The sequence below is a fragment of the Pseudophryne corroboree genome, chromosome 1 (genome assembly GCF_028390025.1).
Source record: "Pseudophryne corroboree isolate aPseCor3 chromosome 1, aPseCor3.hap2, whole genome shotgun sequence".
Classification (NCBI taxonomy): Eukaryota; Metazoa; Chordata; class Amphibia; order Anura; family Myobatrachidae; genus Pseudophryne; species Pseudophryne corroboree.
The window spans coordinates 692,640,382-692,652,306 of record NC_086444.1 but is presented as its reverse complement, the minus strand read 5'-3'; positions in this window follow the sequence as shown (position 1 = coordinate 692,652,306).

Genomic DNA, 11,925 nt, shown 5'->3' with positions numbered 1-11,925 from the left:
TATTATGTACTTGGTATGCGGCTGGAATCCAGAGCTACACAACCCTGGATCAAGGCATCGCCCATCTCTTCAAACCGACCAATGACCTCTCCTGTACTGTAAACGACCATCCCTCCAACCAATCAGTGGAGAGCAAACAACCCCATTGTATTGTATTTTGGGCAAGGGTATATAAACCTTGCACCTGGGCCGGTCACTCTCTCTCTGCTTTTTAAAAGTCTCATAGGTCGTCTTGCCAGACGGCTGGGGACCGGATCCGGGTGGCGCAAGCGACAAAGCGTATGTATCATTGGGTGTGACTCTCTCTCTGTGATTGAATTGTATTGTGTTGTACCATTATATTTGAACTTATTGTAACCCCCTTTTACAAATATATTATTACTTGTTGCTGCTTTGGACCACAACATACAATCAAATACTGGTGTCGCATTCAGTTTCTGTTGAGCGTTTGTATAGTATAATTGCCACACCTAGAGCTGCCTCGTGCTCTCAGCGTGTCGGTCTGTGTGTATGCACTGAGTGTAAGCTGCACGGCTATTCCGGCGTATGTACACTAACTGGGGACAGAGTATTTATTACAGCAGCCGCAGCGGCTTCAGTTACAGTGTGCAATAGGGGTTAGTGGCTGTTTTCCAAGAAGTCTATCGAACTTCTCATCATAAAGGACAAACAGCGAGTCAGATTTCCGATGACAGGCCGTCCTTTTTACATAAATCTTCAGGGCCCTGACCACATCCAAGGACACAGGACCAACGGAAGCGTCAGACAACACAGGAACCACAATAGGTTGATTGACATGAAAACTACTGACACTACTTTCGGCAAAAACTGAGGATGGGTCCTAAGTTCCGCCCTGTTTTCATGAAATATCTAATAAGGGCTATTACAGGATAAGGCCCCTAATTCAGAGACACGTCTGGAAGACGCCAATGCTAACAACATCACCATCTCCCAGGTGAGGAATTTTAACTCCACCCTATGTAAGGGTTCAAACCAGTCCGACTGAAGAAAGGACAGAACCACATTGAGATCCCACGGAGGCACAAAGGGCAGTTGCATATGAAGAACTCCTTTAAGGAAAGTCTGTACTTCCAGTAACACGGCAAGCTGTTTCTGGAAGAAAATAGAAAGTGCCGAAATCTGGACTTTGATGGAGCCTAGTCGTAGGCCCAAATCCACTCCCGTTTGCAGGAAAAGTAAAAACTGACCAATTCTAAATTCCACGGGAGAAACCTTTCTACTTTCACACCAGGAAACATACTTCTTCCAGATACGATGATAGTGTTTTGACGTAACCATCCTCCTGGCCTGGACTATAGTGGAGATCACCCTGGAGGGAAGACCTTTCCTTGTTAGAATCTCCCTCTCAACTTCCAAGTCGTCAAACGTAGCCGCTGTAAGTCTGGATAGACGAACGGACCTTGCTGAAGAAGATCCATTTGAAGCGGCAGAGGCCAAGGATCCTCCAGATCCATGGTTAGGAGGTCCTAGTACCAAGCCCGTCGAGGCCAAACCGGGGCAATTAGAATTGCTTGAACGCTTTCCCTTCTTAGTCTATTTAGCAGCCTTGGGATTAGCAGTATAGGAGGGAACAGGTACACAAAGTGGTGCGTCCATGGTGTTGTCAGCGCGTCCACTGCTACAGCCTGCGGATCCCTCGTCCTGGAACAGTAACGGTATAGCTTCTTGTTGAGACGAGAAGCCATCACATCTATCTGCGGACAGCCCCACCGGTGTATTGACTGTTGAAACACCTGGGGATGTAGGCCCCATTCCCCCGGATGAAGGTCATGCCTGCTGAGGAAGTCTGCTTCCCAGTTGTCCACTCCTGGAATGAATATGGCTGAGATGACCCTTGCGTTGGCCTCCGTCCAGACGAGTATTCTTGATGCTTCCCGCATCGCCGCTCTACGTCTTGTTTCTCCCTGTCGGTTTATGAACGCCACCGCCGTGGCGTTGTCTGACTGAACCTGGTTCGCCTGATCCTTCATGAGGCGGGAAGCTTGCAGAAGAGCATTGTAAATCGCCCTGAGTTCCAGGATGTTTATTGGCAGAGCCGATTCCTGAACTGACCATATCCCTTGGAATTGGGCCCCTTGGGTCACAGCCCCCCAACCCCGGAGGCTGGCATCCGTTATCAGTAGAATCCACGAGCGGATATTGAAATTCCTGCCTTCCACCAGGTGAGGAACTTGTAGCCACCATAATAGAGAAATACGGGCTTTCGGAGATAAGGTCACTTCCTGATGCATGTGAAGGTGAGACCCTGACCATTTGTCCAGCAGATCCAGCTGAAATGGCTGGGCATGAAACCTGGCGTATTGGAGTGCCTCGTAAGCAGCTACCATCTTGCCCAACAAGCGTATGCAAAGATGTATCGATACCTTGCGAGGACGGAGCACTGAGCGGATCATAGCTTGGATAGCCAAGGCATTGTCCATCGGAAGAAATACCTTCTGAGACACCATATCCAATATCATTCCCAGGAAATGAAGACGTTGGGTCGGTTCCAGGTGAGATTTCTGGAAATTTAGGATCCACCCATGAACCGTAATCAGGCGAGTCGTCAGATCGATGCTGTGCAATAGACGCTCCCTGGACATAGCTTCTATCAGGAGATCGTCCAAGTAGGGGACTACAGATGTAGCCACCTTTATCTTGAGTGGCCGCGGCGGTTGTCCCGTTCGACCATACGCAGCGTACTGTGGCGTAGCGAGGCGCGCCTAGCCACAGAGAGGCTATCTAATCGCACGGAGACAGACATTTGACGTTTGGCGTTACCTTTACGTGTAATACCTGCGATCAGCCACCAGATGTCGCTTTTTACAATCACCACTGCGCATGCGTGTGGTCTCCCGTAAAATACAATACTGACATACATAATAAGGACTACTTTACTAAGGCGTCTCATTACGCTGCATACAGCAAATACTGTACTCATTACGCTGCATTATTTAATACAGTACTGTACAGTATATACAGTACGACACCGACGCAAATACAGTAGTACAGCATACAGTATATGATCCATCTACAATACTTTATGAATACTGTATGTGAGCGTGCAAGTCCCGCAGACAAAACACAGTACTGTAAAACCAGTAGTGTACACTGTCGCAAATGGATGTGTGTTACAAGTTCACTATTGCCTCTCAAGATTAGGAATTTTCTACAGTGTTATCGTCCTAATCCCGTAGCCATTACAGCATAATCAAAACCAACGGATTTATACATTTGTCTGCGGCGAAGTGGTGAAGTGTTTCGCTTCCTATACTCAGAGTCCAGGGTTCGATTCCTTAAGTACTGTACGAATGCATGTTACTGTAGTTTTTTTCAGACACTTTATTATTTTTTTTATTCACATACTGCAAACCAGGGCATACAGTAGCTGCATGAGCGGTTCTATGCGATCGAGTCCGGTGTACCATAATCTGCAGGTTCTATGCAGGTTAAGGTACTATGCTCCGTACACAGTACACATACAATTCTGTAGCTGGGCAGACTGAATAGAAATGGCTACCACCTATGACTCCTTGCCCCACAGAGGCCCTAGGCTACGGAGCAAGTAATAGTCCAGATTGTACAGACTATGGGGCAATGCTGAATGAGCGTCACAATCCCCTAGCTAAAATACACAGTATGCATATTATGGTACACCGGACTCGATGACATACTGTAGCACACTGGCAAAATGGCCGCCGCCCCTGAACCCTTGTGCAGGTTATGGGGCTATGCTGAAGGAGCGTCACAATCCCCTAGCCAAAATACACAGGGGAGGGATAAGCTACTGTAGGATTGCATACAGTATTACGGTACACCGGACTCAATCGCATAGCACACTGTCAAAACGACCACTACCCATGAACCCCCACCTCCTGAACCCCCACCTCGTGGCAGGCAGCAGTTGGGTATGGAATGAGAAATGGCATAAGCTGTGCAGGCTACGGGGCGATGCTGAAGGAGCGTCACAATCCCCTAGCCAAAATACACAGAGATACTGTAAGCGAGGTCTATGCACATTACAGTACTGTACAGTACGTTACACCGGGCTCGGTCGCATAGCAAACTGACAAAACACAAGTTTTACAGTACATACAGTAAAGCAGGCCAAAGCTGCAGGAGAGTTTCTACTGTAAAGGTTCTATGCACCGTACGGTAATGTACACATACCTGTACAATTCTATAGCAGGGCAGACTCAATTGAAATGGCTACCGCCTGTGACTCCTACAGTAGCTCCTAGGAGGCACTCAGCTATGGAGCAAATAACAGCACAGATTTTGCAGGCTACGGGGCAATGCTGAAGGAGCGTCACAATCCCCTAGCTACAATACACAGGGGTGATAGAGATAATCGAGTGGCTGGAGGGGGGTCCCCTTGATTTAAGGGGCCCCCACTCCTCCAGGGTACTCCGGCCAGGTGTGACTAGTTGGGTATTTAATTCCATGGCCGCAGGGACCTGTATAAAAGTCTCCCCCGGCTGTGCATTATCTGTCCAGCTAGTGGAGCCCAGTGCTGATTCAAAAAATATGGGGAACCCCTACGCTTTTTTTGTCCCCCTTATTTTTTGCACCAGGACCAGGCGCAGAGCCCGGTGCTGGTTCTAAAAAGATGGGGGATCCCGTGTCCATTTTTTCCGTATTCCTTCCGGAATTCGACTGCAATTGCATATACAGTACTGTACCCCTTAATGTCACTGCTTACAGTATACAGTATTTAGACATGAGCTTGTGTACAGTATCTGTCATGAGGTGCTTTTTTCACTGACACTATAACTTTTTTCTATTGTGATATACTGTACTGTACAGAGGCGGCAAACTAGCCAAACGGGAATAATCAGCTTCTGCAGAATAAAATGAGATGCTACAGTACATGCCTATATTCTGTGAGTGACTGCGGCTCTATGAAATTAAATCAGAAAATTTAAATATGAAATGCATTACTAATGTGTGGCATTACTGTACTGTATGTGTATAAGGTGTACTACAATATTTTCTGGTGTAACATAAGGAAAGGGCACTACTGCATGGTCTAATGCAGTGGTTCTCAAACTTGGTCCTCAGGACCCCACACAGTGCATGTTTTGCAGGTAAACCAGCAAGTGCACAGATGTATTCATTACTAACTGACACATTTTAGAAGGTCCATACAGTAGGTGGAGCTAATTTTTTCACTTGTGATTCTGTGAGACCTGCAAAACCTGCACTGTGTGGGGTCCTGAGGACTGAGTTTGAGAACCTGTGGTCTAATGTAAATAAAGATGAATGTGGTGGGGTGTAATGTGAATAAGGGGCATTACTGTTAGGAGTAATGTGGTACTATGATATGATGTCATGAGAATAAGAGACACCACTGCATGATATAATGTGAATAAAGTTGCAGTACTGTGTTGTGTCATTTCATCTTCGGGTATTATTGTGTTACCATGCCCCTTCCCAGCAAGAACATACTGTACACTGTTTTGGGCTGGCACTAAATGTGCACATTGTTCTTATTTAGATTATAGGGGGTAGGAGCGCCAAAATGGGTGATGGTGCTGGGAAAGGGGTGCAGGGTTAGAGGCGGAACTACGTAGCATCTGTGCAAGAGGGCATCAGCCAAAATCTAGCCTAGGGCATCATGTTGGTCAGGTTTGGCTCTGATAATACTGTATACTGTACTCTTACTGTACTTTGCATTCAATACAGATACTGTTTGCACACAGGTTTTACATGAATCATTGGCAATGCTGCAGGAGTGTCTCATTAGGCAATCTAAAATATACCACGACTATGGGTGGGGATACAGTAGGGAAGTTCTGTCACCATAAGCTGTCTGCTGTGTATAGCATATTTCCATCTGAGATGCATTTGTGTGTTTGTAATAAGAAAAAAACATTTTACTGTACATTTAGTGGATACAGTATTTCTCCCCCATAATGACGTATCATACTGTACAGGTACCCTCATGTACTGTACCGTACCATACTGTAAAATTGAATATTTATTGGAAAAACATCAATATTAATGTAAAAATAAAGTATTACAACATCCGATTCCATGTACTGCACTGATCAAAATGTACAGTACTCTTATTCAGGACTTATAAAACTGAAAATAACTGTTCATACAGTACACATCAATAACATTACTACTGTATAATATTCTACATTAGTTTATGCAATAATCAGACAAAGGCAATTTTATCATTTTTTTTAATAATGCACCAATTTAAAATTTTAAACAGAAAATACAGAACTACATATTTGTGGCTTGACCATTTCTTTCAACTACAACAGGTAATACTTTATACAGGTGATTTATATAATTATTACAATGTTCAGGTGTGAGTACTTCTAGCCAAAATTTCTTTATCCCATCCACCAGTTGCTGTTTTGTTGTTGGCTTTGCAACACTCCTAACGTACCTCTTCAATTGAGCCCACACTAATTCGATTGGGTTCATGTCTGGTGATCTAATTAAAAAAAAAAAAAAAAAAAGCGTATAGAAAAAATTAATTACAGTACATTACAGTAAATAGAGAAAATTAAACATACAATATTGTACTGTTTATTAAACAACATTTTTTTTTACAGTACTAGAGTGCTATCCAAAATTTTACTTGTACACTGTTGAAAGAATACTCACTCTGGTGGTGTGCGTTCCCAATTCATACCTTTCTCTTCCATAAATTTGGCTGAGGCGGAGTGTTTAGGATCATTGTCTTGGAATATCCTATGGTGAGTTGGGTAATATTTATTCACAAATGGCACCATACATTTCTCTACTATTGTTTCTTGGAAATATTTCTTATCCATGATTCCTACAGAAATCAAAAAATGTTGTTCATTAATAAGCAACTCCTTTTATTGTGCAGTTACACGTACTCTACAGTACAACATGTATTTTTACAGAACACAGGCACAGAATAAAGTATAGTACTGTACTGTACCTTCGAAAAATAATAGGGGACCAGCTCCTAATCGTGATATGCCTCCCCATACATGGATTTTCAATGGATGCTTTGGGCGTGGTTTTAAAGAGATATGGTTACGTTTCCTGAATGACATTCTGGAGAACCGCTCAAGGGCAACAGACGATTCATCTGTGAAAATGACATCATCAAATGTTTCACCACTCTCAATCCATCGCCGTGCCTGTTCCACTCTCTTTTCTTTATTCACATCTCTTATCATTGGAGATATCCTGTGAAGAGCCAAAAATAATGAAATCAGATACAGTTATGAAATTACAGATTTACAGATTACTGTATATACAGTAGACTGTATGTGCAGTATACTGTATTATATACCTACTGTATACATTAAACTGTACATACAGTACATTAAGTTACATACAGAGTAATATATATATACATACTGTACATACACACAAACACACACACACAGTATACAGTATGTAATCATCACAATAAGCCGGCAATGCTTCATTGCTGTCTCTGAGTGCCTATACAGTAGGTATCTCTTTTGGGATAGAATACTGTATATACAGTATATACACACACACATACTGTATATAGTATAAAGTACACACTCTGTATAATGATTTATGGCATTATTATATCACGTATCAAGGGATTATTAACAGTGCATTTACTGTATGGTTTATACTGCTTTCAGTATTTTACCTTGTTGCGCCAAAGGTCCATCCCATTTTCCGTCGCATCCTTCTGATGCTGGTGGCCGATATGTCCAGGTCATACTTGGAATGGAGAATTCGTTTTATTTGCAGAGCAGTACGCTCATCATCCTCACGAGTTAGTTCCTCCACAATTTGTTGCACTCTCCTACAGTACAATACAGTATGAAAAATATGAATTCATGAACAGCACAATCACAGTTACAATTGATGAAGTTTTAATTTTATTTCAAAAAAATTGTTTATGGTATAAAGCAAGTCATTTAAACATTACAGTAGTGTACAGTACGTACCATGTGCATTTTGTAGGAAATACAAATCTGGGCGTTGTTCTCTCGAATGCATGATAGCGCACCGTTTCTAAAGTGACTATAATGCCACTTTCCTTGAGCCATGCATGGATCTCTTTGATGGTTTTATTTTCTTTTTTCATGTTGGCGATTATCTTGCTCATCGTTTTGTTGATAGTTACTGGCATGTTGTCCAACTATAATTCCTGTATGGAGAGAAAACATTTGTGAATACTGTAGTCTAAAATTTACACATCTGAAAATGCATAAGAGTTTTATGATAGAAGTTAATACTGTACATGTTTACTATCCAGTACCTGATGTTCAAATTTAAGTATTGTATACTGTACAGTACTGAAAATACAACTTCAGTGTTATGGACTGCAATTAGTTTCCTGTATGAAACAGATACAGTACAGTAAATAACCCTCCTTGGAAGTGCATGGGCCCTGTGAGACTTACAGTAGTGTACAGCATAAGGGTCGACTGACATGATGTACAAGCATTACATACAGTACATGTCAGTACTGTATGTAAATTCTTCAATTATTGCCTAACAACAATGCTGCTTACTGTATATTAAATACTGTAGGCCTAGAAATGTGCATCTCAATATAGTAGTTAAAAACACAGGGGCCTATGTGGATAAGCGAGTTCTATGCACACAAAAAATGGCCACCGACCGTGAACCCCCAGCACGTGGCAGCGCTCGGATATGTAGTGAGATACAGTATGGCATACATTTCACAGTTCAGGGGGCAATGCTGAAGGAGCGTCACAATCCCCTAGCTCAATTACATTGGGATAAGCGAGGTCTACTGTATGCACATTACGGTATACCGAGCTGGATCGCTTAGCAACCTGACAAAATGGCCGCCGACCGTGAACTCCCAGCACGTGGCAGCGCTCGGATATGTAGTGAGATACAATATGGCATACATTTCACAGTTCAGGGGGCAATGCTGAAGGAGCGTCACAATCCCCTAGCTCAATTACATTGGGATAAGCGAGGTCTACTGTATGCACATTACGGTATACCGAGCTGGATCGCTTAGCAACCTGACAAAATGGCCGCCGACCGTGAACTCCCAGCACGTGGCAGCGCTCGGATATGTAGTGAGATACAATATGGCATACATTTCACAGTTCAGGGGGCAATGCTGAAGGAGCGTCACAATCCCCTAGCTCAATTACATTGGGATAAGCGAGGTCTACTGTATGCACATTACGGTATACCGAGCTGGATCGCTTAGCAACCTGACAAAATGGCCGCCGACCGTGAACTCCCAGCACGTGGCAGCGCTCGGATATGTAGTGAGATACAATATGGCATACATTTCACAGTTCAGGGGGCAATGCTGAAGGAGCGTCACAATCCCCTAGCTCAATTACATTGGGATAAGCGAGGTCTATGCACATTACGGTATACCGAGCTGGATCGCTTAGCAACCTGACAACATGGCCGCCGACCGTGAACTCCCAGCACGTGGCAGCGCTCGGATATGTAGTGAGAGATGGTATACATTTTAAAATACACCGGGATAAGTTGTACAGGCCATGGAGCAATGCACAGGGACATTCATCATTTACGTACAGTACAGTACTGTATATAAATAATTGTAAACCGTAAATGAAAGAATTACCGGTCAAATACTGTATGACGAAACTGTGTCAATGAGCTGGAACAGTATGGCCTGTGAAGAAGTTTTCGAAGGCAGAAACGGAGAGCAAATTATCAGGAGATTTCTGAAAGGTCGGAGAAGATCCACACAGCAAGTCTGCCTACGAGGAAACAGCTTTGCAAAGTGGGTAGCGGGGCGGTGACTGAGACGCTCTTTTATTCACATTCACACAAAAGGAATTCTTACCGCTGTGATTGGTGCCAATATAGGCGCATTCATCCTTACACCAATCACAGAGCATACTGTACAGGTACTTTTGAATGTGAATAAAAGAGCATCTCAGTCACCGCCCGCTACCCACTTTGCAAATTTGTTTCCTCGTAGGCAGACTTGCTGTGTGGATCTTCTCCGACCTTTCAGAAATCTCCTGATAATTTGCTCTCCGTTTCTGCCTTCGAAAACTTCTTCACAGGCCATACTGTTCCAGCTCATTGACACAGTTTCGTCATACAGTATTTGACCGGTAATTCTTTCATTTACGGTTTACAATTATTTATATACAGTACTGTACGTAAATGATGAATGTCCCTGTGCATTGCTCCATGGCCTGTACAACTTATCCCGGTGTATTTTAAAATGAATACCATCTCTCACTACATATCCGAGCGCTGCCACGTGCTGGGAGTTCACGGTCGGCGGCCATTTTGTCAGGTTGCTAAGCGATCCAGCTCGGTATACCGTAATGTGCATAGACCTCGCTTATCCCAATGTAATTGAGCTAGGGGATTGTGACGCTCCTTCAGCATTGCCCCCTGAACTGTGAAATGTATGCCATACTGTATCTCACTACATATCCGAGCGCTGCCACGTGCTGGGAGTTCACGGTCGGCGGCCATTTTGTCAGGTTGCTAAGCGATCCAGCTCGGTATACCGTAATGTGCATAGACCTCGCTTATCCCAATGTAATTGAGCTAGGGGATTGTGACGCTCCTTCAGCATTGCCCCCTGAACTGTGAAATGTATGCCATATTGTACAGTATCTCACTACATATCCGAGCGCTGCCACGTGCTGGGAGTTCACGGTCGGCGGCCATTTTGTCAGGTTGCTAAGCGATCCAGCTCGGTATACCGTAATGTGCATAGACCTCGCTTATCCCAATGTAATTGAGCTAGGGGATTGTGACGCTCCTTCAGCATTGCCCCCTGAACTGTGAAATGTATGCCATATTGTATCTCACTACATATCCGAGCGCTGCCACGTGCTGGGAGTTCACGGTCGGCGGCCATTTTGTCAGGTTGCTAAGCGATCCAGCTCGGTATACCGTAATGTGCATACAGTAGACCTCGCTTATCCCAATGTAATTGAGCTAGGGGATTGTGACGCTCCTTCAGCATTGCCCCCTGAACTGTGAAATGTATGCCATATTGTATCTCACTACATATCCGAGCGCTGCCACGTGCTGGGAGTTCACGGTCGGCGGCCATTTTGTCAGGTTGCTAAGCGATCCAGCTCGGTATACCGTAATGTGCATACAGTAGACCTCGCTTATCCCAATGTAATTGAGCTAGGGGATTGTGACGCTCCTTCAGCATTGCCCCCTGAACTGTGAAATGTATGCCATACTGTATCTCACTACATATCCGAGCGCTGCCACGTGCTGGGGGTTCACGGTCGGTGGCCATTTTTTGTGTGCATAGAACTCGCTTATCCACATAGGCCCCTGTGTTTTTAACTACTATATTGAGATGCACATTTCTAGGCCTACAGTATTTAATATACAGTAAGCAGCATTGTTGTTAGGCTTTACGCTACCCACTTTGCAAATCTGTTTCCTCGTAGGCAGACTTGCTGTGTGGATCTTCTCCGACCTTTCAGAAATCTCCTGATAATTTGCTCTCCGTTTCTGCCTTCGAAAACTTCTTCACAGGCCATACTGTTCCAGCTCATTGACACAGTTTCGTCATACAGTATTTGACCGGTAATTCTTTCATTTACGGTTTACAATTATTTATATACAGTACTGTACGTAAATGATGAATGTCCCTGTGCATTGCTCCATGGCCTGTACAACTTATCCCGGTGTATTTTAAAATGTATACCATCTCTCACTACATATCCGAGCGCTGCCACGTGCTGGGAGTTCACGGTCGGCGGCCATGTTGTCAGGTTGCTAAGCGATCCAGCTCGGTATACCGTAATGTGCATACAGTAGACCTCGCTTATCCCAATGTAATTGAGCTAGGGGATTGTGACGCTCCTTCAGCATTGCCCCCTGAACTGTGAAATGTATGCCATATTGTATCTCACTACATATCCGAGCGCTGCCACGTGCTGGGAGTTCACGGTCGGCGGCCATTTTGTCAGGTTGCTAAGCGAT